Source organism: Choloepus didactylus, chromosome 9 (assembly GCF_015220235.1).
Source record: "Choloepus didactylus isolate mChoDid1 chromosome 9, mChoDid1.pri, whole genome shotgun sequence".
Classification (NCBI taxonomy): domain Eukaryota; kingdom Metazoa; phylum Chordata; class Mammalia; order Pilosa; family Megalonychidae; genus Choloepus; species Choloepus didactylus.
In genome coordinates, this window is record NC_051315.1 from 36530384 (window position 1) to 36554215 (window position 23832).

At 34.5% G+C, this 23832-nt stretch overlaps 1 protein-coding gene across 6 annotated transcripts in view; it reads left to right on the plus strand.

Annotated features, from left to right (window-relative positions):
- Positions 1–343: 343 nt before the first annotated feature.
- The window catches only part of MBD5 (methyl-CpG binding domain protein 5), a 150022-nt gene continuing 126533 nt past the window's right edge, over positions 344–23832 (plus strand). For 4 of the 6 annotated variants that reach the window (XM_037850553.1, XM_037850556.1, XM_037850558.1 and 1 more), the window contains exon 1: positions 344–465. The gene's annotated coding sequence lies outside the window, so the exon portion shown is untranslated. Of the gene's footprint in view, positions 466–4161; positions 4259–9161; positions 9294–23832 lie in introns of all 6 variants that reach the window. The other 2 variants (XM_037850554.1, XM_037850555.1) reach the window with 2 other exon arrangements.

Sequence of the window (23832 nt, forward strand, 5' to 3'; positions counted from 1 at the left end):
TTATCTTTATTCAGGAATGTTTAATAAAAATATGAAAATAAAGAGCATAATATTTCCTTTAATAATTTCAGGTACCTATCATAGTATTATTAACAGTGGAGGAAAGTGATGAAAGAGTAGCGATTGATCAAATCCTAGATTTAAATGGTATCTAAAAATTGGCAGTACTACTACATTGCTTCCAACAGTGTGTCCTTAAGAAGTTACTAATACCCTGGTCCCCTTGGTTCTTTGCCAGAGACCTACTGTTTAGATATTTATAAATGAGAAAGTATCAAATAACATTTTAAATATAATTTTGAAAATCAGCCATAAAAAATGTATGTTCCCATTGTTTCTGTTACAGAGAAAAGAGGCACTCCCTCACAGGGACTCGTAAAGGCATAGAGCATCTGGAGATTTACTGCCTGCATTGCACTACTGGATCTCACAACACTTATGTTTTCATCAATTTCTCTCCAGAAGGTAAGAATTGCATTTTATCCCCATAGATTCTTTATATGGTTATAGTTTCGTTGTCTCTGAACTTAATTTTTATTAAATAGGAAAGAATCCAATTTCTACAAGTTAAAATACAGCTCTCTCCAAACACTTACTTTGCTTTTAAAAAGTATTTTTATTAGAATATTATACATGTTCATCAAAAAAAACAAAAAGACTATACAGAAAAGTACAATAATCCTACCACATCAATATAACTACTCTTTATATTTTGTTGTATGTCTTTCTGACTTTATGGATATATATGTGTATATTATATATAATATGTGTATTTATAGAATTATTATAATTATGCATAGAAAGAATAAGATAGAAATGCGTATTCACTAACCTGCTTCATTTACTTAACAATTTATTGTGGCATTTTTCATGTGAATAAATATTACCTACATCACCATTTTGAATGGTTGAACAATAATCCAGTTTAAGGATGTAACAGATTGTAACCACTTTCCTATTACTGAATATTGGGTTGTTTCCAGTTTTTGTCTATGTTAAACAGGACTTGAGTGAACATCCTTGTACATGTCTTTGTATTCGTCTCTGATGATTTTTTAGGACAGTCTCCAAAGGAAAGTGCAGAACCTTAGTTTGTAAGCATGCTCTCTGAAGAAAAGGGTTCCATGGTGTAGAACATAAGGAAACATTGTCTATTATTCACCTGCTTGAAGAATACCAATGTAGAGTAGTATACCAGGGTCTGGGAAATCAACTTTATTTGACCATGGAATCTTGTTGATTTTTTTTTTTTTTTTATTAATAACATCTGTTACAACATCCCACTGAACACTTTGGAAAATTCTGACTTATAGTATATTCTTAAAAATGAAATTTGTGGATCAAGGTGTAAATATATTGAAAGGCTACATGAATTCACACTGCCACAGTGTATGAGAATATGCATGCTACTTTCTCTATAGTTTTGTCAACACTTGTATTAGCTGTTTTTATATTAAAATGAATCTAACATGAGAAAAGTATATGGCATTTTAATTTTCATTTATTTGATTACTAGTGAGATCAATATCTTTTTATATATTCATTTGATCTTTGTATTTACTTTATGAATATCCTATTCATGCCCCATGCCAAATTCTTCTTGGGGACTTTGATTTTTTTCCTTGACTGATAAGAATTAGGAAACATTAAGATTATTAACTCTGTAAATCATATGTGTTGCAACTGTGTATTCCCATTCTTTTTTATGTATTTTGTTTATGATATTTTGTTCTTGTTGTGTCTGTTTTATTTTTGCCATATAAAGTTAACATTTTTTAAGAAGTTAAATCTGTTTCTTTTCTATGGCTTTTGGTTTTGGTGTCTGTCTATACATCGGCTTTATTTTTTACGGAAAGTTTCAAACCCAAGAGTCAGCAAAATGGTATAATAAACCCCATGTATCTCAGTCTGTCTTTAACAGTTAAGAACTCAAGGCTAATCTTTTCTCATTTATATTCCTGTATTGTTTTGAAACAAATCCCAGACATTATATTATTTCATTGGTTAATATTTTCATATGTACACTGACTTTTAAGGTAGTTTTATCTAACCTGTATTTTACATCTAACATAGTTATCTTGCTAAAATCTTTTATTTCTGCTACAACATACTTATAATGTTACATCAGGTATCAGTTTAGCTAAGATTAGTGCTACCAAATTTACAATTTTAAAATAGCCTCCATAAGAATTTAATTATACTAAATACTTGTGACAAAAAAAAAAATGAGTACTGCGTATCTCTCATGGTTAAAAGCATAATTAACATACATGTCTGTATGACTCATACATTTTTTAACTAAAGTTATATCTCATTAGAAAGCCTCAGTTTCCTTTTTTTTAACTAGTTGTATCTTATTGAAGGCTATAACTCCTCTTTACCCCGTTATAGAAATCTCATTTTTCTATCCTTAAAAGAGGATAGAAACAAACTGTGAGTTGTGTTATATACTACCGTGAATTTTCCCAAGTCTTTTGAATAAAGATATGCCTTCTCCAGAAACATAACAAGTCATTCTTTTTTGATCATTGTATTAGATAGCATACAATTTTCACATATTATATGAGATTAATATCGGATTCATTTTTAAGGTATCAGTTCATAAGAAGGTAACAAAACCTCGTTAGGGTGTTCTGTGTTTGATAGTGAAAGTAAGAACTCATCATTGAAAATGAGGAAAATATCCCATGATTGCTAATGAGAGAAAGATTACAGAATATCATCAGATATGGTTTTTCTTCAAAGAGGAGGGATATGGAAAGAAAGTCACATAAAGTAGTCTCTACTAGGAATAGAGTTGGGAATACATATAAAAAGCAGTGAGGGAAAATAAGTCTGAGTTTATTGTGTAATGTTTTATATTTAAGAGAGACCTTTGATTTAAATGTAGTCAAATCATTTCATTTTGTGAGTGAGAAAACATAAGGGAGTTTAATTCAAGTTTGTCTGAGGTCACACATGTTTCTTTCCATCACTGTCAGAGGAATTTGAATAGCAAATAAAAGGTTCTAAAAAGTTATCGTAATTAACAATAACTAACAATAATTGAGTGCTTGCTATGTTGCCAGACACTCTACTAAATACTTTAAATGGTTTGTCTTATTTAATCCCCACAGTATCCCTTTGAAGTAAGAACTATAATTATCGCCTTTTCAAACTTTAACCCGTGCAGTCTGACATACATGGTCCTCACTCTTCATCACTGTTCTTCAGAGAGGAGACACTTAAGTGCAATCATGAGAAAGAATTTGTATTTCAGTATCAGCTGAAGTAGAAAGGGTTACTGGAAGAACGGAAAGGATTGCAATGGTCAATACTAGAAATAAAACAAGAGTGGAAAGTTTTAGCAGGATAGATGGCAGGAAATAATATATCTTACATCCTAAGTAAGAAAAAGTGGAAGGTGTAATTGAAAAATTTTGTGCCATGGTTTCACTCTAGTTTATCTCCTGGTTTTCAGAGACCATTACATCCTTAAATAAATTTTTGCATTTATGAAAAAAATTTAGCTTTTTCAAATAAAAGATGACTTATTAGAACTGTATTATTATAAAATTCTAAATTTACTGAACTGCTTTTCATATCCCCTTTGAGGACTTTATATTCCAGTTGCATATATTATGCAATGTCAACCTTAGGCAATTTTATTAGAATATCTTTTTTATAAATTAGTAAAGAAAGCAACACTGAAAACAGATGGGTATTCGAGATTTTAATACTTGCTGCAGTTGGTATCTAAAGGTGCACATGAATTAAACAAAAAATGAAATCGTAAAAGCAGAAGAAAGAATTTTCAAAAAGGAATTTGCAAGTTATTTATTTTTAAATAGCAATTACAATTTTAGCTTCAGGCTTTTGGGGGATTGTGAATAATGATTAGGTGAGATTATTGCCCCCCGGCAAAGCCTTGGGACATTAGTGCTCCCAGCCAGTCATTTATCCTCAAAAAATGATCCTTCTATTGTGGGGTATTTTTTGAAATACAAGAGGGAATCAAACTTGAATCTGTCACTCTATCCCAGGGGTCTTCTCAGGGGTCTGAAGCTTTGATGGTAAGATAAATGTTTACCAAAATGAAAACCCTTGGTAGGCTTTTCATTTATTGTTGTTGAGTATTATTTATTTTTACTAGTTGGGATATGTATTTTTATTTATTTGCAGAAGGAATTGTGTATTTAAAAATATCATAAACCTAAGAAAGTATTATCACTACTCAAAATTCTATTCAACTGTTGAGCAGCTATTCGAAGGATGTGAGGTAAGAAATTTTTTAAAAGTATAATAAATTCCACCTCTCATTTTTATTGGATTTTCACAGAAATTTATGTTTGAGGAAATTCTGATTTACTGTTCTTTGCTAAAAATATCCTTCTAGCCTGATCTCATCATGTAGAATTATGAACTAGTTAGGATGGGTATTTTGAAAAACTTGAAGTCTTGTATTCATGGTTAATTATATATTTTCAAAACCTTACTTTCCTTCTGTTTTTCTAGCGTCTTTCTCTAAGTAACTCTTCAGTGAAAATTTTATGACTTAAGTGGTAAACATGACCCCCTACACACATTTTTAAAACATATTTACATAATAGATAGTGAATTAACAAATAAAAACATTTACTTAACTCACCCAGTTCATGGAATAATAATGATGATAATAGTAATAAAAATAGTGGTTTAGTATAATTATCTAATGATATGAAAAATAACTAGGATTTAAGTGGGGTATACTATATGCCAGATACTATTCTAACTTATTGTTTCCTTATCACATCTCTATTATTAGTCCTGTTTTACAACTGAACCAAAAATATAGCCCACTTAAATCTCAGATTTAGGGTAACGCTTTTCAACTAAGACCGTGTTTCTTAACCCTTTCTTGAAACTATTACTCCTATTTCCTTTGATAAAACATAAAATCTCATGATTTCCATTTCTATTTAAATTTTAGAATAAATTAAATATGACTAAAAAGTGAATCAAAGCAAGCAATGACACAGAGAACTGAGTTTTAAACTCCCCTCCTTTCTCCTATTCCTGGTTGCAGCTCATTAGTCTGAAGTGATATTAGATCACTTCATTCATCAAATAATTCTTGAGGGCCTACTGTGTGTCAAACATTATTCTGGGGGCAGTTATGTAGATAGAAAACAAAAAAGTTCAGAACTGGGAGCAGGATAGGAAAACTGGACAACTTTCTGCTGATCTTTAAGTTAAATCTTACCGAAATTTCTATGCAGATAGAAGAACAAAAACCCATTACAAAGTCAGGTAAACATTGACCACAATTTTGTAATGTCTGTACCAGTATTGCCTTCTGTTAGCACAAATACAAATAATTGAGAATATTTAGATTTAAATATTTATTAGGATTATTTCTCACTGTCATATTGGCAATCACTTAGTATGTTTAGATTTGCAAGACACTCTCAAAACTTTCTTAATTCTTCTAAGGCACCATGCCTACAATTCAGGTAGGAGCTATTCATTCTCAGTAACTTAATTGAATGCCTACTGTGAAAGAAAATCAACAGAGCATATAAGACTTTATATAAAAATGCTGGGCAAGAGAAGGCTCCAAAGAGTGCCCACCTTGGAGGAGGATGGAAGGTTGTGTAGGGGTTTTATAGGAGCTCAGCTGAAGTTCAGCTGGTTTGGGGGAGAGTTGGTCAAGGATGGTCCTCACAAGGGGAGGAATTTTTCTTGTAGATTTGCAGCCATTGTTTGGGCAATCTGAATTTTATCAAGAGGGGATGAAAGGAAACAAATCAGGGCTAAAGTCACATGCAAGAAGGGATGGGAAGGAACAGCTCTTGGAGACAAGAAGCTGAGAGGGACCACTGTGGAAAATTCTCAGTTGTTCAGGGTCTCATACCACTGCAAAAAGGCATTGTGCTGGGTGTGGTGTTAAATTTTAAGACAGATGCAATTCCTGTTTTCATTAACCACAAAATTATGCAATTACTTCTTGCAATTCAGTATTATAAAGTGATTGAAGAACATATGTCAAGGGACATCACATAGCCTGGAAAAATTGAGTAAAGTGTCCCTGAAGAAGGGACACTTTAGCTGAGACCTGAGGGATGAATAGAATTTCACTAGATAAAGTGGCATTGGGGAGTCAGAGTAGATAAGGGCCAAAGTATGACTTTTGTGGGCCCTAAACACTTTTGCCTAAATGGGCCCCCTTCTCCATTTAAAAATATTAAAATTATATTTTATAAATGCATTGATATGAAAGTGAAAATGTTAAATTATATACTGAAATATATATTTCTTTGACTCAAAATTTATTTTTTTTTTTTCTGCTTTTAAAAGAAATTAAAACATTTTTGTGAGTCCCTAAAATATCATGGGCCCTCGGCACTACACCAACTGTGCTTAATGGATAAGTCAGTCCTGGGGATGGGGGTGGCGTTATTGGGCTGAAAACATTTCACACGGAGGGAAGCATCTGCAGAAGCTTCAGGGAACGTGTTGCTCAGGGAACTGAAAGGGGGCCGGTGTGGCTGGAGGAGAGTGCAGGGAAGGGCGAAGCATGACCTGAGGCTGGTGAGGCAAGCATTGCCTTTTAGGCTATGTTTTTTATTTTGAGCTTTATCTTAAAAGCAATGGCAAACCTCTGAAGAGAGTAAGGGAGCAGATTGTGTGTTTAAATCAAATTAATACATGCTTGTAGTCAAAATCAATATTGCTTTAGCCTACCTTTACCCACGTAAGCCCCACTTGTAGCTTTTTCCACATTTTCTTCAGATTTGTATGTGCATTTTTCAGGTAAAAGTAATATGCTTCTACCTCAAATTTTTGTTTATTACTTCTAGGCATCGTGTATTAGCTTCCAGCTATATAAAGGAAGCATTATACACTCACTGCCCTACCCCACCTCTGCCTTTTCTCTCCCTATCATCCTCCATTTAGTTTTTATCTCTAATTTTGGTTTCTCTGTTGTAACTGTGGGTAATAGACATACTTTATTTCTTGACCCATTAGCTATAGGTGCTGCTTTTTTTCGTCCTCTGCCAGCTGTCTTCCCGTCAACTCTTTTCCTCCATGCCCTGTCATCTGTTCTTTCATTTTTGTATTTCTAAAATTGATTTTATTTACATCTATATTTATACCCACAATTAAGTATTTACATTGTTATTGTTTAAAAAGTGCCTTTGTATGTGCTGTTCACTCTACTAGAACATATATTCTTCTAGATGCCATATGGCTTGGTCCCTCTCTTCCTTAAATTCTTGACTCAAGGGGCAGCTATTCAAGAGGGCCTTCCCTGGCAATCTTATATTTTAAATAGCAGCTCTCCTACCTGGGATCTCACTCTACTTTCCTTGTTATGTTTTTCTCCATGGCATTTATTGTTTTGTTTTGGTTTGGGTTTTGTTTTTAATACATTTTTTATTGTGAAATTTAACATATATACAGAACAGTAATAACTTGCAAAGTACAATTTAACAAGTAGTTAGCAAATTTCAAAGAATGTTATGGGATACAGTTCCACAGTTTCAGTCATTTCCTTATTGTGAAATATAAGATATGTACAGAAAGGTGATAACTGTCAAAGTACAATTTAATGGGTAGATATAGAGCAAATTTCAAAGAAAGTTATGGGTTACAGTTCCACCATTTCAGTTATTTCCTTCTAGCTATTCTAATACCCTAGTGTGTGTGTGTGTGTGTGTGTGTGTGTGTGTGTGTGTATAAATATTCAGTATTAGTAATCCTTTATTAAATCCTGTCTTGTCTGTTGCTATGTTTTCCTTTTGTTTAATCACTTTCTTGATCTTCAGGGATGGCTAGGCAGCGATCACACTTGTTCATATTAAAAAGAGGTTTCAACATTATGGGAAAGGGGCCTGCATCTGGTTGATGCTCTTAAAGGGGCTGTTGCCTCTGGGTTATAGGACTTGTCTGGCATAGGAATGTTCTGGTGGATTTAAGTTTCTGAAAAATAACTTAGTGAGTGAAACTTTTTATAGAGGCTCAAATAGGGACCTAGGTATTTCGGGACTACTGTTGTTTAGGGCTTGGCATACTGTTGCCATTTGGGATATCTAGCTGGAGCTTGCATGAGAGTAACTTCCCAGATAGCCTCTCGACTCTATTTAAAATCTCTTAGTCACTATAATCTTATTTTGTTACCTCTCTTTTCCCCCTTTTGGTCAAGAAGACATTTTCAAATCTCTCAATGCCAGGGGCTCATTCCTGGGAGTCATGTCCCATGTAGGAGGGGGGTTAATGAATTTATTTGCCAAGTTGGGCTTAGAGAGAGAAAGACCACATCTAAGCAACAAAAGAGGTTCTTTGGAGGTGCCTCTTAGGCATAATTATAGGAAGGCTTAGCCTCCCTTTTACAGCCATAAGTTTCACAAGAGCAAGCCTCAAGATTCAGGGCTTGTCTTATTAAGTAGGGGGTTCCTAATTTCACATAGCATATATTCTGTCCAAGGTAAACAGTCAGTGTCTCACATTATCTTCACTTAGTTGTACAATCATCATCACTCTCAATTTTAAACACTTATCATAACATAGAACATCCCAAAGCTCTTATCAGCCGCTGATTATTCATCCCTAATATTAGTGTAGTGCTGGTAAGGTCTTCCTATTAACTCTAGTCTATAATATGTAATGGGCAGTTTTTCCATATACCACTCTGTTGTTAACTCTTTGTACCAGTGTCATACCTTAGAAGTATATCATGCAAACACTTATCTATATTTATAGTGCTAATCTATGGGTTACATCCCTTTAAACAACCGCTTTCAATCATGTTTGCCTTCAATGTGGCACTGATACTTTTAAGTTTGCCCTCATTATCATGTCTGCATATATTAACTTATCATTCCTCCTTCACTAGCTTCTGTCTGTCTCTAGGTTCCCTGTATTCTGCATTATAAGACACTGATTTTACATTGTTCAGGGAGTTCACATTAGTGGTAACATAAAATATCTCTCCTTTTGTGTCTGACTTACTTCACTCAGCATTATGTCTTCAAGGTTCTCTCTCTCTCCCTCTCTCTCTCTCTCTCTCTCTCTCTCTCTTTGAGAATTGTTCTCCTAGAGCTTTGTATCCTCTGGCTGCACAGTCATTCTGGGGCTTTGCTTTCCTGCCCTTCTGGTTGGTGCTATTTGCATCTTACATTTTTCCCTTTTTCATTTTACAGACTCTTTCGTGATGCATGTCCCTTAGCAACTGCCTGAGAAAGAATATATGGATGATAAATTCTCTGAACCTTCACATGTTTGAGATTGTCTTTATTCTCACTAGCACTGGATCCAGATTCTAACATCAGGAGGTACAAGCCTGGGAGCAGGGTGTGTGTGCATCAGTATTGGAGGGGTGAAAACACATTAAAAAGTGTTACTTTTTGACTACTTGTTCTGCATGAGACACTCTGAAAACTGATATTTTGTACTTCTACTAACTTCTTTTTATAATAGTCTTAACAATTATCATAAAACTATAGAAGTGCTACCTTTAAAGAATATGCCAAGAAAGAAGAATTGCTATCAGTCTAACTACTTGCCTTCTTAATTCTGGAATAACAGTTTGCCTAATATTCTAGGTTCCAAATTGTTTTCCTTCTGAACCTGGAAGACAGTGCTCTACCATCTTCTAAAATTTAGCAACACAAGCCTGAGTTAGTCCTTTGTACATCATCCACTTTTCTTCTCCGGCAGCTCTTGAGGTTCTCGTGTTTTTCTTGTTATTTTTCAATTCCTAATGATGTGTTTAGGTATGGGCTTTTTTCCATTCTTGTTGAGTTTCATTCAGTGAGCACTTTTTGTAAGAGTTGTGTCCCTCATCTCTAGAAAATTATCTTGTATTATTTCTGTAGTAATTTTTTTTACACCCTTTATTTTGTTGTTGTTCTTTCCTTCTGTGACTTCTGTCATTCTATCATGGACCAATGGTCAGAATTTTCCTGGCAATTCTCTCAGTTTCCCAAATAAAACAAAAAAATATATATAGGAGAGTTGAAATATAGAATTATGATCTTATTTTTCTAGAGTTCTTTCATAGTCTATGGAGTTTTTGTTCTTTTTTTTTTTAAGGAATATAAAACTATTTACTGACCACTGTTCACCAGTATTTACAGTATTTACAATAAAGTAAACAATATATAGTTGGATAGCATTCTGATTACTATAAAGTTATTGTTGTTCCTGGCTTCTGTTGAACAAGTAACCCAAATACTGAAAAGATTGAGCCTACATGTAAGGAATGCCTTGTGAGGGTGAAGAAAAAACATGCCAGTCAATAGTTTAGATTACAAAAGTTTGTTTACATGTTTATGCTAACAGGTACAACAGGTACTAAACTGCAACAGCTCTAACCATCTGACTAAGTTTCCATGAATCATGACCTTTTTTGTCAATACAACACAGGGATTTCAACTTTCCATAAAGGAATGGCTCTCTAGGAGGAACCTTTAAATGCCCATTTAACTAAACCTTGCTTGGCTAATGAAAACACCACAGTATTTACCTTGTTTTTTCATCTGGGTGGGGAGATTGTTTATTGTGTAGATTTTCCTCTCAGAGTTTTGCAAATATTTTGCATTTATACGACTATAGATATAGACATGGATTTTGATCTGGCTGCTTTAAATTATGTTATTAAAATTATTTGTATTACATTTATATTTTCCAATTAATAACTGAATCATTTATTTGATTTGAAAGTGTATGACTTAAGGAAAATTTTCAGTTTAACTTGAAGTGATTTCTTGGTTTGCTCAGAATGACGGCATCCCAGAAGCACCATGGACTTATATATGGTTATAAAATGCTGTTTTGTTTTGAATGTTTTTGTTTTTTATGAATATAGAAAATAATAATAAAAAAATAAAAATTACCTACGTATTTATATACACACATCCACAAACAAATAAAAACCCAGAATAGTCAGAATGGTCCTTAGGAATATATGGGGTTACACACAAGTTTAATTCAGTAATGATTGTGGAAATTTTTCCAACATTTAGCAAAGCTGTTCTCTAATGCAAAGGAAATAATATACCATGGTATCAAATGGTCTTTTCTGATAAATGAAGCAACTACAGGAAGCTTTTATTTGTTCCAAATATTCAGTGATATTGATGCCAAAACAAAACAAAAACCAACACCCCTCCAAAAAGTAACGACTTCCGCCAATAATACTACTTCAGAACAACATGTCAAACTTGATTTCCGTTAGAATGTAGTTACTCTTCACACTAATAAATCAAAAAACCAAGACCTAGATTTTACATATGCATAAATATATATAGAAAGCAATGCAAACAATTATTGAGCTTCATCTTCTGGACAAGAATGCCAAGTTAGTCTTTTCATAAAAAGAAGTTACAATTTGAGGACTGTTCATGTTTGCCCCTTTTGCCAGCACTAAGTCTGCCTCATCTGAATCTTTCCATTTCATGAGAAAACATTAATTCTCCACTGCTGTCTGTGACACCAATTGTGTGTTCAGGATCAAGACCTCTAGCAAAGCCTCTTGGTTTGTCAGAAGCATCTCTTTTCTTTTTTGATTTGCTGACATCAGATTCACTGTCAGATAAAGATTTTCTTTTTGTACCATCTTTTTCTTTACCAGCTTTTTGAGAATTAAGAAGTGCTTCAATTAACTCTGGGAATCTAAATTTCCTTCAGGCTCCCAGGTATTGTCAGCATCTGTAAATTCCTTTCACTTCAGGAAATACTCCACCTTCCCATTCACTACATGTCGATTCAGTACTTTTTCCATCACAAATTCTTCAGGCTCTGCCTCCTCAACTTTTTTCTCTTTCCATTCCGCTTCTTTCCAATATTTTGCATTTGCAGCATGGCAGAAGGAGAGGGGAGGGAGGGCGAGGATGGTGGCTGGAGTCTTCTCAGTGGTTCTGTTCATTTATTTTTAAGCTAAAGAGGACATGGTGATTAAGAGACAGATTCTAGAGCCAAACTGCCTGAGTTTGAATCCCCATCCTCAACTCTGTGACCTTAAACAATTTTAACTTCTCTCTGTCTCTGTCTCTGTCCTGATCTAAAATGAAGATAATAATAGTATATCTATCTCAGAGTTATGAGAATTAAATGAGTTAATGAACATGAAGCAATAAGAACAATATGTGGAATGTAATAAGCTTTATATGTGTTTGCTATTATCATTTCTTTTATCATCATCATTATTATACTATAGGTATGACACTTTCTCACTGTCCTTGAGGATACTACCTAGACTTCTTTTTAAAGGACTTTTTTTCCCCTAAATTACCCATTTCCTCCAGTTCAACTAGTTTTTTCTGTATAGTATATTTTTATTTCTCTTTTTTACTCAGGAGGCTTTCTTTAACTATCTGGTGGTCCTTGGTTGCAGGTTCATATTTAACAGAGAGGCAATAAGCAGCAGATGGGGAGTTTTGTATACAAAGACAGCGTTTCCTGATCTCAGGTGCTGTAGTGTGATTGAGTGGAGAACTAGCCATTACAGTGGGGAGTCCCTTAAATGCCAGAGCCAAAGCTAGTCTTTGTTCTAGGATTGATGTATTTCTTCCAAGAAGAATCCTTTAATTTTTGCTTGTGGAATAAAACCCTTGCCTCAGTGGATGGGGATGCTAACTGTTCCTTATACAATCAGTAATCTCCTCCTTTTCAGTCCCACCTCTCATTTCCACTCTCACTACTGCCCTCTTTCAAGGCATCTCTGAGCCCCAGAGCCTCTCTGCGATTATAGGTCGAAGGGTCCCCATGTGCTCTAAGCTGAGGCTTCCTCTGCCCTACTTCAGCAGTTCTTCTGTCCCTATTTTCTAGCTTAAATTAATTGGCCAAAATACCTCATCTGTTCCTAGTCTATCCCAACTTTATTTTTATGGTATTATTTATTTTTTATTCCTGTGCTTGCATTTTAGTGGGTTTTAAAAGAAGTAAAAATGCGTATGGTCTATCTAACGTCTTTAACTAGAAGTCATTGAAAGTTCGTAAAAAGAAAAATGACAAGATCAAATGGCATTTTACAAAGATCACTCTTGCTAGAGTTTTAATTATAGCAGCATAAACTAACAGACCAGGTTTTCCTGGATGTAATTATGTGATGGTTATGGTGCTTAGCACAAGATATAAATAATAAAACTATTAAAATAATGATATAAATATATTTGTAGATTGAAAACAAATATATGGACCAATATTTAAAAGAATACGATCATCTAGGAACAAATTAAATACTTTATCCTACTAAAAGCAAAATATAATTATTCCCTAGACCAAAATTGAAATGACTTTCTTCAGAAACAATCTAATCCCTAACTACTCTAGAAATGCTTTCAGTCCATCACTTGATCCTAATTCACCTCTTGATCTTGAATATAAATGTTATTTTGCATAGGATAGCAAGAAATTAGCCTGAAGCCAGCCTTCGACTTTTAGAAGTTTATGATATTTCATTTGCACTTAGTTGACAACAATGAAGACAAGAATAGTATCCCACAGGGTGGTAGTGATGACTAAAATGATATAAAATATATAATGTTCATTTTTCCCCTTCCTTCTTTATATTGCTGACTTATTTTTAAGCCACCTCCAGAATATCCACAACTAGAATAAATTCCCTAATCCAAATCCCTCAGCCTGTACCCATATGAAAATTTGGGTGCTTTAAAAAGGAACTGCTGTCAACTAGTGGAATGTTACATGTAGAAATTGGTTTCCCTGCTTTCTTGTAGTCACAAGCAGCTCCTTTGTGTGCTTGATTAAAAGATACTTGTAAGCTTTAGTGTTCTTAAAGAAATAGGCTTTGGTTATAGCAAATTCTATAAATATTTTTGAGAATACAAAATAATTGTCTTATCAAAGTTCCATCTCTATAAATCTTAGTCATTTAAATGTGGTTTTTCATTGTTACCTGTCTTAATTGTACAGGCCTACCTATGGTTTCCCTTTAGTGTGATGGAATAGATCAGGAAAAAAGCACTTTATCTGTGGAATAGATGAATGGAGATGCAGGTGCTTTCATTTTCTTTCCTTTTCATTTCATTCCCTTAAAAAGAACTATCCTTATATAAAAATTATATTTAGTAGCAGAATTTTGTTGTAGATTATTGAGGTCTCTTATTTTGCTAAGAAACATATTTATTTCCTGTCCTTCACATAATAATTTATGGTAGGAGCAAGGAGAAATTTTAAATCTGTAACCTAAGAAATTCAGTGTATTTCAAGGAAAATAATAAAATTATAGCAAAGACCTTCCCAAGCTCCAAATATGTGCACTTATATGTAAGGGTAAAAAAATCTGCAAAACCACTGTGCATTTTTCTTAAGTAAAATATATCGCAAATCCTCTATGTCTCTTCTTGTATAAAGAAGATTGTAATTTCAGATATAATTATTATCATATATATTTGCCTTTATTGTATGTGGCAGCTATGGTTTCTGATTACTATTAAGTATTCCAGGATTTTTCCCTAAATTACATATGCTTTTTGTTTAACAGTACATTTATTTTCAGGCTGTGTTCTTTCTGTTTCTTTCCTGACTGTTCGGTGTGCATACACACACACACACACACACACACACACACACACACACACACACATCTGAGACAGTAGTAAAAACAAATACATTTTATGAAGTAAATAACAATATTTGAAGGTTTTATTGATTATATAATAGATAAGAAGTTCATTTTTAGAGCACTATCTTCTATTCTATGTAGGAATTATTTTAAAATTCATGTTATGCTGCATTTTTTTTTGTTTCAGAATTTGAACGTTAAGTGTTATGATTTCTTGGTGGCTCTACAGAAATCTCCCTGCCTTTTTTTTCCTATTCACAGTATTCAAAGTAGTCCATGTGACCTAGATATTGAAAATTGATGTAAAGTGTGCTGCATTGCTGATATTTACTGTGAAATCTCAGAAACATTCTGGTTCCACCTGCTAGAATTAAAGGGTGCACACTATTTAACATTGCTGGTATTTTAAAAGGTCTCTGAAAGTCTGTACAATCATTTTTTTTAAGCTGGCATTAAACAATTATTTTTAAATATTATAGTCAATTTTTTAAAGTGTAATGCTTTTATATTCCAGTTAAAAATGCACCCATAATCAATGTTCATTTTTAAATTCTAGTAGATAAGGCTCATTGTGGGTTTTCCACCCCATTATTTACCTTGTTTAGCATATATAGTTTTCTACTAATTTACAAATATGACCCCAGTAATGTACAATTAGTCTGTTGCCATTTTCTAAGTTGGGGTGAATGCTGTTAAATTATTTAAAAATAAAATATTCTGTAGAGTCTGCATTATAAAATTATGTTCATCAAGAGAAGTTAAATTTATTATCTGTCGGTTTGGTGTACAGCATATTTTCCAAAAAATCAGCTTTTATATTCAGGAAGGCATATTCTTCCATTGTGGAAAGCTATTTCATCCCTTATACGTCTATATGATAAAACCCTGAAAGAACAGCATTGGATGAGGTAAGGCATAGGCACAGGTGACTGACTTTTAAATGCAGAATCATACATGTACTGAAAGAATCTGATTTACTTTCTCTTTATTCATGGCAAAAATAATAAAAATCAAAGAAATGGCATATTATGTCACAATTCTCAGCTGAGAAAATTAAAGCACGGATGTGCTAAGGATCAACTCTGTAGTTTTGTCTATGTCTTGGTGACAGAAAGAATACCAGCCCACTCAAGCAGAGAGAACTACGAAGTACCAGGGTAGATGACCAAAATCAGTGTTGAAAAGTCTAAGGCCATAAATTGGAGATCCAGTGCCTAGAATAAAATCTGAAGTGCAAAGAAAAAAAACAGAAAAAAGTACAGACTGCAACTGGGTGATGCAGAAGCTGAACAGAATCAGATGCAAGAAGAAAATACAAGATAGTGGCTCAGAACCAAGATTAAGCAGAGCATATTTTGGGGGAATGGGCATGGGAGAGTTATTAGAATGAGAAATTTAACCTAATTCTGACTTGTCTCAAGCTCCAGGTTGAATTTGTTCTTCCTCTTTCTCCAAATCAGTGTTTCTCAAACTGTTGCTTTACGCAACAGTCTTCTAAAAGCTGTATCATGAGTATGGGGAGGAGGGGGGAGTGCTGTCAGGTAAACATAGGGAATTAAAAATATATACATACGTATAAACACAGACACACACATAGATATTCTTCATATTTCTCTCTCGGGAATTTACAATGTCCTTTGTCATACAAAAACATCTGAAAAATCCTGGAAAAAAGAAATATGTAAACCCAACATTTCCCAGACTAGTTTGACCATCAAGTACTGTTTTGCAACAGATCAAATCCCATCCTGCAGAGAGTGTTCTCCAGGAGACCAGTTTGGGAAACTGACTGTCCTCCTTCATTAATGTTTCAGTATAGTGAGCTGTTGCAAAGCCACGTTTTAAAATTAGAATATATGTTGGATGAGTGAATGATTTTGTCCAATATTTACTAATCTAGCTCCTGTACATTGTTTTAGTTTCCTGGCTGCTAAAGCAAATACCATATGATAGGTTGGCTTAAACAATAGGAATTTATTGGGTCGTGGTTTTGAGGCTAGGAGAAGTCAAAAATCCAGCATCAGCAAGGTGTTGCTTTCTCCCGAAAAACTGGCATTCAGGGCTGGCTGCCAGCGATTGTTGGTCCTTGTTTTTCTGTCACATGGCAATGCACATGTTGGTGTTTTCTCCATTTTCTCCTGGGTTCTGTTGACTTCCAGCTTCTGGCTGGTCCCCATGGCTTCTCTCTCTGTTGCCTTCTCAGTAAGGGCATCATTAATAGAATTAAGACCCATCCTGATTCAGTTGAGCCACAACTTAATGAAATCAACCTCATCAAAAGATCCTATTTACTATGGGTTCACACCTACAGAAATGAATTAAGATTAAGAACACCTTTTTCTGGGATACATAACTCCAAGCCACCACACACCTATATTCACTCTGCACAGGATCCAGACTGTGACACAAGAAGAGCTCGCATTACTTATATAATGTTTCTAAAAGTCTCACAGTGTGTTAAGTTACAGAATCTAGACTCCACAACACAGAACTACTGACACCATATTTTGGGCAGTGATCACTAGATATTAGCTCTAAAACCATGAATATATTTTGAAAGCATGTTTCACAATAATTATATTCTGCTCTTACTAATTCTTGGTAAATAGGACTCAATTGAAAAGGTCCTGAGATGGTCTTGGATTAATACGGAAGTAGTGTGTTGTAACAAGACACACAGAACTATCAGTTGCCAGGAGACTGCATTTTCTTTTCCAGATCCATCAGTTATCTATGAGGTATTATAAAACATAGTTTCCCTTTGGATGGATTGTATTGTGTGTGAGTAAATCTTAATAAAATTGCATTAAAAAATAAACATAGTTTGCTTCTGAAAAATGTGGAGCTTATATATTTTCCAACTAGATATTAAGAATGATACTTTTTAAAATTCTAAGTTCTATATTCAAGTTGAGGAAATTCTGGATTGAACAAAGTTAAGCAAATTTCTTTATGCAATGTTAATGTGTATTGTGAATTTCCAAAAGGTGGATATAGTATTGAAGGTTTCCCTGTTACCCTATACCTGTACCACATATATTAATAGGTCCTTTGAACACAATATGGGAAGCATAATTCTGAATATATGCCATTCTTCCTTCTAATTCTAAAATGTTATGGTTCAATGATTTTAAATTGTTTATTTACATTTTTCTCCTTAAAAAAAAAGAACTGTACATCCATAAGCAAAGAACTCCAATGGTATGATTTTCAGGGACCAGTGTTATTTGAAAATGTTTTAGGTTGCACCATTATCTTATAACAATCCATTAAATCTTTTTAATTAATTAAAAATAATATATGCATGTTTTAGAGTAATAAAGATTTTAAAAATCATTATATGGTGTTAATCTTTATGATTTCTAAATGAAATACTCTAAAACCATGCATATATTATTTATAACTTTTTAAAAATTGAATACCCTTCAACTCCAAGGATATAATGGCAAAGGAGAAATTGTTTTTCCAAAATAGGAACAATATTGTTTTTCAGCACTAAATTTAGTAATCATCAGTGCAATTATTCTTCTAGCATATACTTCTACTATATTTTGGACTTGGCATTACAGTAATTTTCTGCTATGAAGAAAATACGAAAACAATGGAAGAATATTTTCTTTCTTTGTTGATAGCATAGGATGTGAGATAGTGTACAGTTGTTTTCCTTCTTCTTTAAGGAATGTTTACTTGCAGAAAAATATTTGAAGGCTGGAGTCAGCTTGATGGGACTCCCACTGGCCAAATCTGGGACAATATGAGCATCAAAATAAATAATGATAGTAATGATTTATACCACACTGAATAAAATAAGAGGCCATCCATCCAAACCAATATAAATAAATAAATAAATGAGGGATAAGGGAAAGCTCTTCCTTAAATTAGAATGCCAACTAATACATAGTAAGGGATAATGGAGCTAGAAAATCATCAATAGATGCGAAAATTAGTGGGTAAATTTTATATTAAATAGCTTTCAAATATCTGCCCACAAATTATTTATTAATTATAAAGATAAAACTAGTAATTTGGGAGTGGAGAACCTAAAGGAGATCACATTAACAAAATGATAAAAGTTATTGGGATAAACTTTCCTCTCATGTTCCTCCTGATACTGAGAAGGACACATTGCCTCTGTAGTGTCCCCACCAAAATGCATAACCTAAATCTCATCATGAGGAAACATCAGACAACATCAAGAAATGAGAAATTTAACAAAATTATTAGCCTGCCTTCTTCAAAAACTATCAAGGTCAAGAAGGACAGAAAAAAGGCTGAGGAACTCATATTTCTGAAACAATAAGAATAGTTATGCCACACTGTTTTAATAACTTCATAGTTTTGCACTATATGTGCTCCTATAATTTTTATGAGTTTTCCATTTTGAAGAAGCCTAAAGAGACTACTGCATGTAATGCCTAGTAAAGGATTGGATCCTGTCCCAGGGGTTGAAAAAAGCTATAAAATGCTAAAACAGATGTTATTTGGACAACTGTCAAAAATTGAATATGGGCTGTGGATTAGATATATTAAATTTCTTGATGTTTATAATTGTACTATGGTTGCATTGGAAAATGTCTGTGTTCAAGGAAGTGCACACTGAAGAAGTTAGAGATAAACTGGCACATTGCTCCAACTTTACTCTCAAAGATTCCATAAAGACAAACTAGACAGATTTATAGCTAGATGACAAAATAAGTGGGGCAAAATGTAAACAGTTGAGGAATCTGGATAAAGAGTTATGGGAGTGTGCCAGTTTGGATGTATTATGTACCCCAAAACGCCATTATCTTTGATGTAATCTTGTGTGGACAGATGTATTAGTGTTGATTAGATTGTAATTCTTTGATTGAGTATTTCCATAGAGATGTGAGCCACCCAACTATAGGTGATAACTCTGATTAGATAATTTTCATAGAGGCATGGCCTCACCCATTCAGCGTGGGCCTTGATTAGTTCACTGGAGCTCTATAAAAGCTCAGACAGAAGGAGCTCACAGCTAGCTGCAGCTGAGAGACACATTTTGAAGACAGCCATTGGAAGCTGACACTGAGATTTTGGAGAACGCCATTTTGAAACACAACCTGGGAGCAACCAGACACCAGCAATGTGCCTTCCCAGCTAACAAAGGTTTTCTAGATGCCAGTGGCCTTTCTGCAGTGAAGGTACCCTTTCTTGATGCCTTACCTTGGACATTTTATGGCCTTAAGACTGTAGCTTTATAACCAAATAAACCCCCTTTATAAAAGCCAATCCATTTCTGGTGTTTTGCAAAAGGGCAGCATTAGCAAAGTGGAAAGATTTTGGTACCAGAGAAGTGGGGCTCTGCTGAGTTTGCAAATACCAAACATGTTGGAATGGCTTTTTTAAATGGATAGGGGGAAATTCTGGAGGAATTGTGAGGAGCTTAATAGAAAAGGCCTACACTGCTTTGAAGAGACTGTTGGTAGAAATATGGACTCTAAAGATACTTCAGATGAGGCCTTGAACAGAAATGATGAATGTGTTGCAAACTAGAAGAAAGACGATCCTTGTTTTAAAGTGGCAGAGAATTTGGCAAGATTGTGCCTTGGTATCGGATGGAAGGCAGAATTTGAAAGTGAAGAGCTGGGATATTTAGCTGAGGAGATTTCAAAACTCAGTATCAAAAGTGTGGCCTGGCTTCTCCTTGCAGCTTATAGTAAAATGCGAGAGGAGATACATAAACTTAGAAATGAACTCTTGGGTTCAAAGAAACCAGAAACTGATGGTTTGGAAAATTCTGGGCTTCCAAAAAGTGAGACCCCAGAAGCTACACCCCACTTCAGGATTTAACCATACATGGAAACCGACCACCATTTCAGTACAAGCCAAGATTGGAGATGGAGTTATCCAGAAAGGATTTTTGGAAACTCCTGTTGTCTGACGGTTTTGACCCCTGTGTACTTCATGCCAAGCCAACAAGATTTTTGTGAGATCTATTAAGACGGAGACACTGCTGGTCTGGACTGGAGAAGGGACAAATTGAAGGAAATATGTCTTCAAAGACAGAGCCATGGAGATTGAGGTCTGGAGTCAACAAGCTTCAGGCAGGAAGAATGGAGCAGCCCACACACCTGGAAAGGATGCATTTGCCCCGGAGGTCGAGGGCAGGCATTCCACCTCGATGCTCAGGAAGAGTGTTGCCACCCCAGGCCTCAGAGAGGGTGGAGCACATTCCCTGGGGATTGGGGAGAGCCTGGCCGCCAGAGTCTGGGTGGCACCCCAGTGTCTGAGGAGGGTGGGTCCAAGAAGAAGGTGGTCTCCCCAATATGTGGATATGTTGGAGCACTCACCCCAACATTTGGAGAGAAGAGAGCTACTGCATAATCCTTTGGAAAGTGTGAGTCTGCGGCTCTCTAAAGCCTCAAGGATAAAATGACATTCTATAAATGACTCTCAGACTTTGAAATCTAATGGAGTTTGCCCTGCAGGTTTTAGGAACTGTTTTGGTCCTGTTAACCCTGTTTTCCTTTCAGTTTTTCCTTATGGCAATGGAAATGTTTATCCTATGACTTTCCCTCCTTCGTATATTGGCAGTACATAACTTGTTCTAAGTTTCACAAGTCCACAGCTAGAGGGGAGTTATGCCTTAGGACAGACCATGCCTGTAACTGATTGTGATGGGATCTTGTACTTACCTATTGTTACTGAAATGATTCAAGATTTTGTGATATTGCAATGGGATGAATGTATTTTATATGGAAAATCGTGTCATTTTAGGGTCCAGGGGGTGGAATGTGCCAGTTTTAATGTATTATGTCCCCCAAAACACCATTATCTTTGATGCAATCTTGTGTGGGCAGACACGTTAGTATTGATTAGATTGTAATTCTTTGAGTGTTTCCATGGAGATGCGACCCACCCAACTGTAGGTGGTAACTCTGATTAGATAATTTCCATGGAGGTGTGGCCCTGCCCGTTCAGTGTGGGCCTTTATTAGTTTACTAGAGCACTATATAAGCTAAGACAGAAGGAGCGAGCTTGCTACAGCCAAGAGGGACACTTTGAAGAATGCACAGGAGCTTGGAGAGGAGCTGCAGCTTACAGAGACATTTTGGAGACAGCCTTTGAAAGCAGACTTTTGCTCCGGAGAAGCTAAGAGAGGACAAATGCCCTGAGAGCAACTGAGAATGACATTTTCAAGAAGAGCTGCAGCTTACAGAGGACAAAACGCCCCAAGAGCAATATTTTGGAGAATGCCATTTTGAAACGCAACCTGGGAGCAAGCAGATGGCAGCCACATGCCTTCTGAGCTAACAGAGGTTTTCCAGATGCCAATTGTCATCCTTTAGTGAAGGTACCCATTTGTTGATACTTTACCTTGGACACTTTATGGCCTTAAGACTCTAACTTTGTAACCAAATAAACCCCCTTTATAAAAGCTAATCCATTTCTGGTATTTTGCCTAACAGCAGCATTAGCAAACTAGAACAGGGAGTTTCTCACCCTATTCTTGCAACTTTTCTGTAAGTTTGAATTTATACCGAAATAAAAAAGTCATAGTACATTTTTTTAACTTAAGTATGCCCACTGAGAGTTAAAGCCCATTTTACTATTCTGGGCCAAGTTGTTCTAGGTGTGTTAGAACAGAATATTCATATTAGAAGGCCAAATTTTAGAAATTTTTCCCTTGCTCTTTATCCAAATTGATTAAATTATAAAGAAAAATTATTATGGTGACTAATCCTTCTCCCCCAAGAAAAGGTAATTTATAGTATATCTGTGAGCCATGTGAAATTATTTATGTTAAATGTGCCGTATAAATTCAGGATATTATTATTTTAAGTGAATACTCTTAGAGGGTATTCATAGATAGCTATTTCAAAAGACATAAAACCACTACATCCATTCTCTCCCCTCTCCAACCCTCCAGCCCACCTGCCGCACATTTCCACGTTCATCAGCCCCCACTTTACCTGGTTACTTCAAGTGTCACAAAACCTTCACCCAGGAACATTTCCCCCCTCTGTATTTTATACTAAATCATTGTGACCATTCTATAAAGGTATGTATTAAATTGAGAAACATGTTTTTTTTTTAATTTTTTAAATAACTTTGTACTAAGAAATTGCCTAGTTTTTGGCTTGCTTTGTGGCATAAATTACTATAAAGTATTTTTTGAATTAGAATAATTATTAAAATATACTCACTTTAAAATTTTTTATTACCCCACAAGTTTTAAAATCCTAGCACAACACATATGTATGTTTACATTATGTTTTGTTTCCCTCCTTTCTCATAGTATGAGGTATGTCTTCTTTGGACTGATAGGTCTTTATTCTAAAAATATGATATTATGTTTTTCTGTTCAGAAGTCAAATATTACTTTTTGGTTGGTTTGACGATGAGAATTGGTAAGTCAAAGTAAAATCCATAGGACTAATTTGTACTATAGTTTAATTGTTTTAAGATATTTGCCATTTAATACACAAATAATTAGGAGACTAGGATTATCATAGATTCAGATATCACCTGCTATAATTTTTTAATCTAAGAGTCTAAATCAAAAGCATAAGTAAAAGGGATAAGCTAAGAGGCCAAGTATATGTAAATTTATGAGTATGTGTTAACCAGGATTTTAACATAATTTTGATGCTTCTGTATAAGAAAGAATATTATTATTATTATTAATATTATAAGTGTTGAGAGTGCTAAAGAATTGTTTCCTCTATTATGAAGAAAGATAAATGTATAAAGATGTAAGCAAATGAATTGTTTTATCTACTGCTGAATCTGTTATTTTTTTTTAAATTCCACCAAACATTTTATACTCTGCACTCAAAATATTATTAAAACAGTTTAGTAATATTGTTCATATGATTTCCATGAGGAAATGGTCACGTGTCATTATTTAAAATTATTTTATAGAATTAAATCCTAGAGCTCTTATTTACATCAGAAAAGATTCAGCAAAAGTTGACCCACTTTTTTCTCATTTATATTTTTTTAGTGAGAATAACTATCTCACACCAACATGTGAAGCCAGAATTTTTATTGTAACATATTCCAAAAAAATGAAACTCATTCTTGCTGTGTTTCTGTAATCTAAATATAAGACTACTCTGTATCAATAACCAGCAGATGGGGAAAAAAAAAAAAAAAAAAAACAGTCATGGAAGCTAGACTACAAATGCTAAGTTAGTTCTTCCAGAGCTTCAAGATTTTCAAGATTTTGCTAAAACTTACCTAAACTGTCTGATCTCTTAGGAAGAAATTATTGGCATGTCCTTTCATAACTTAGAGTGGGAAAGAAGGACACACAATCC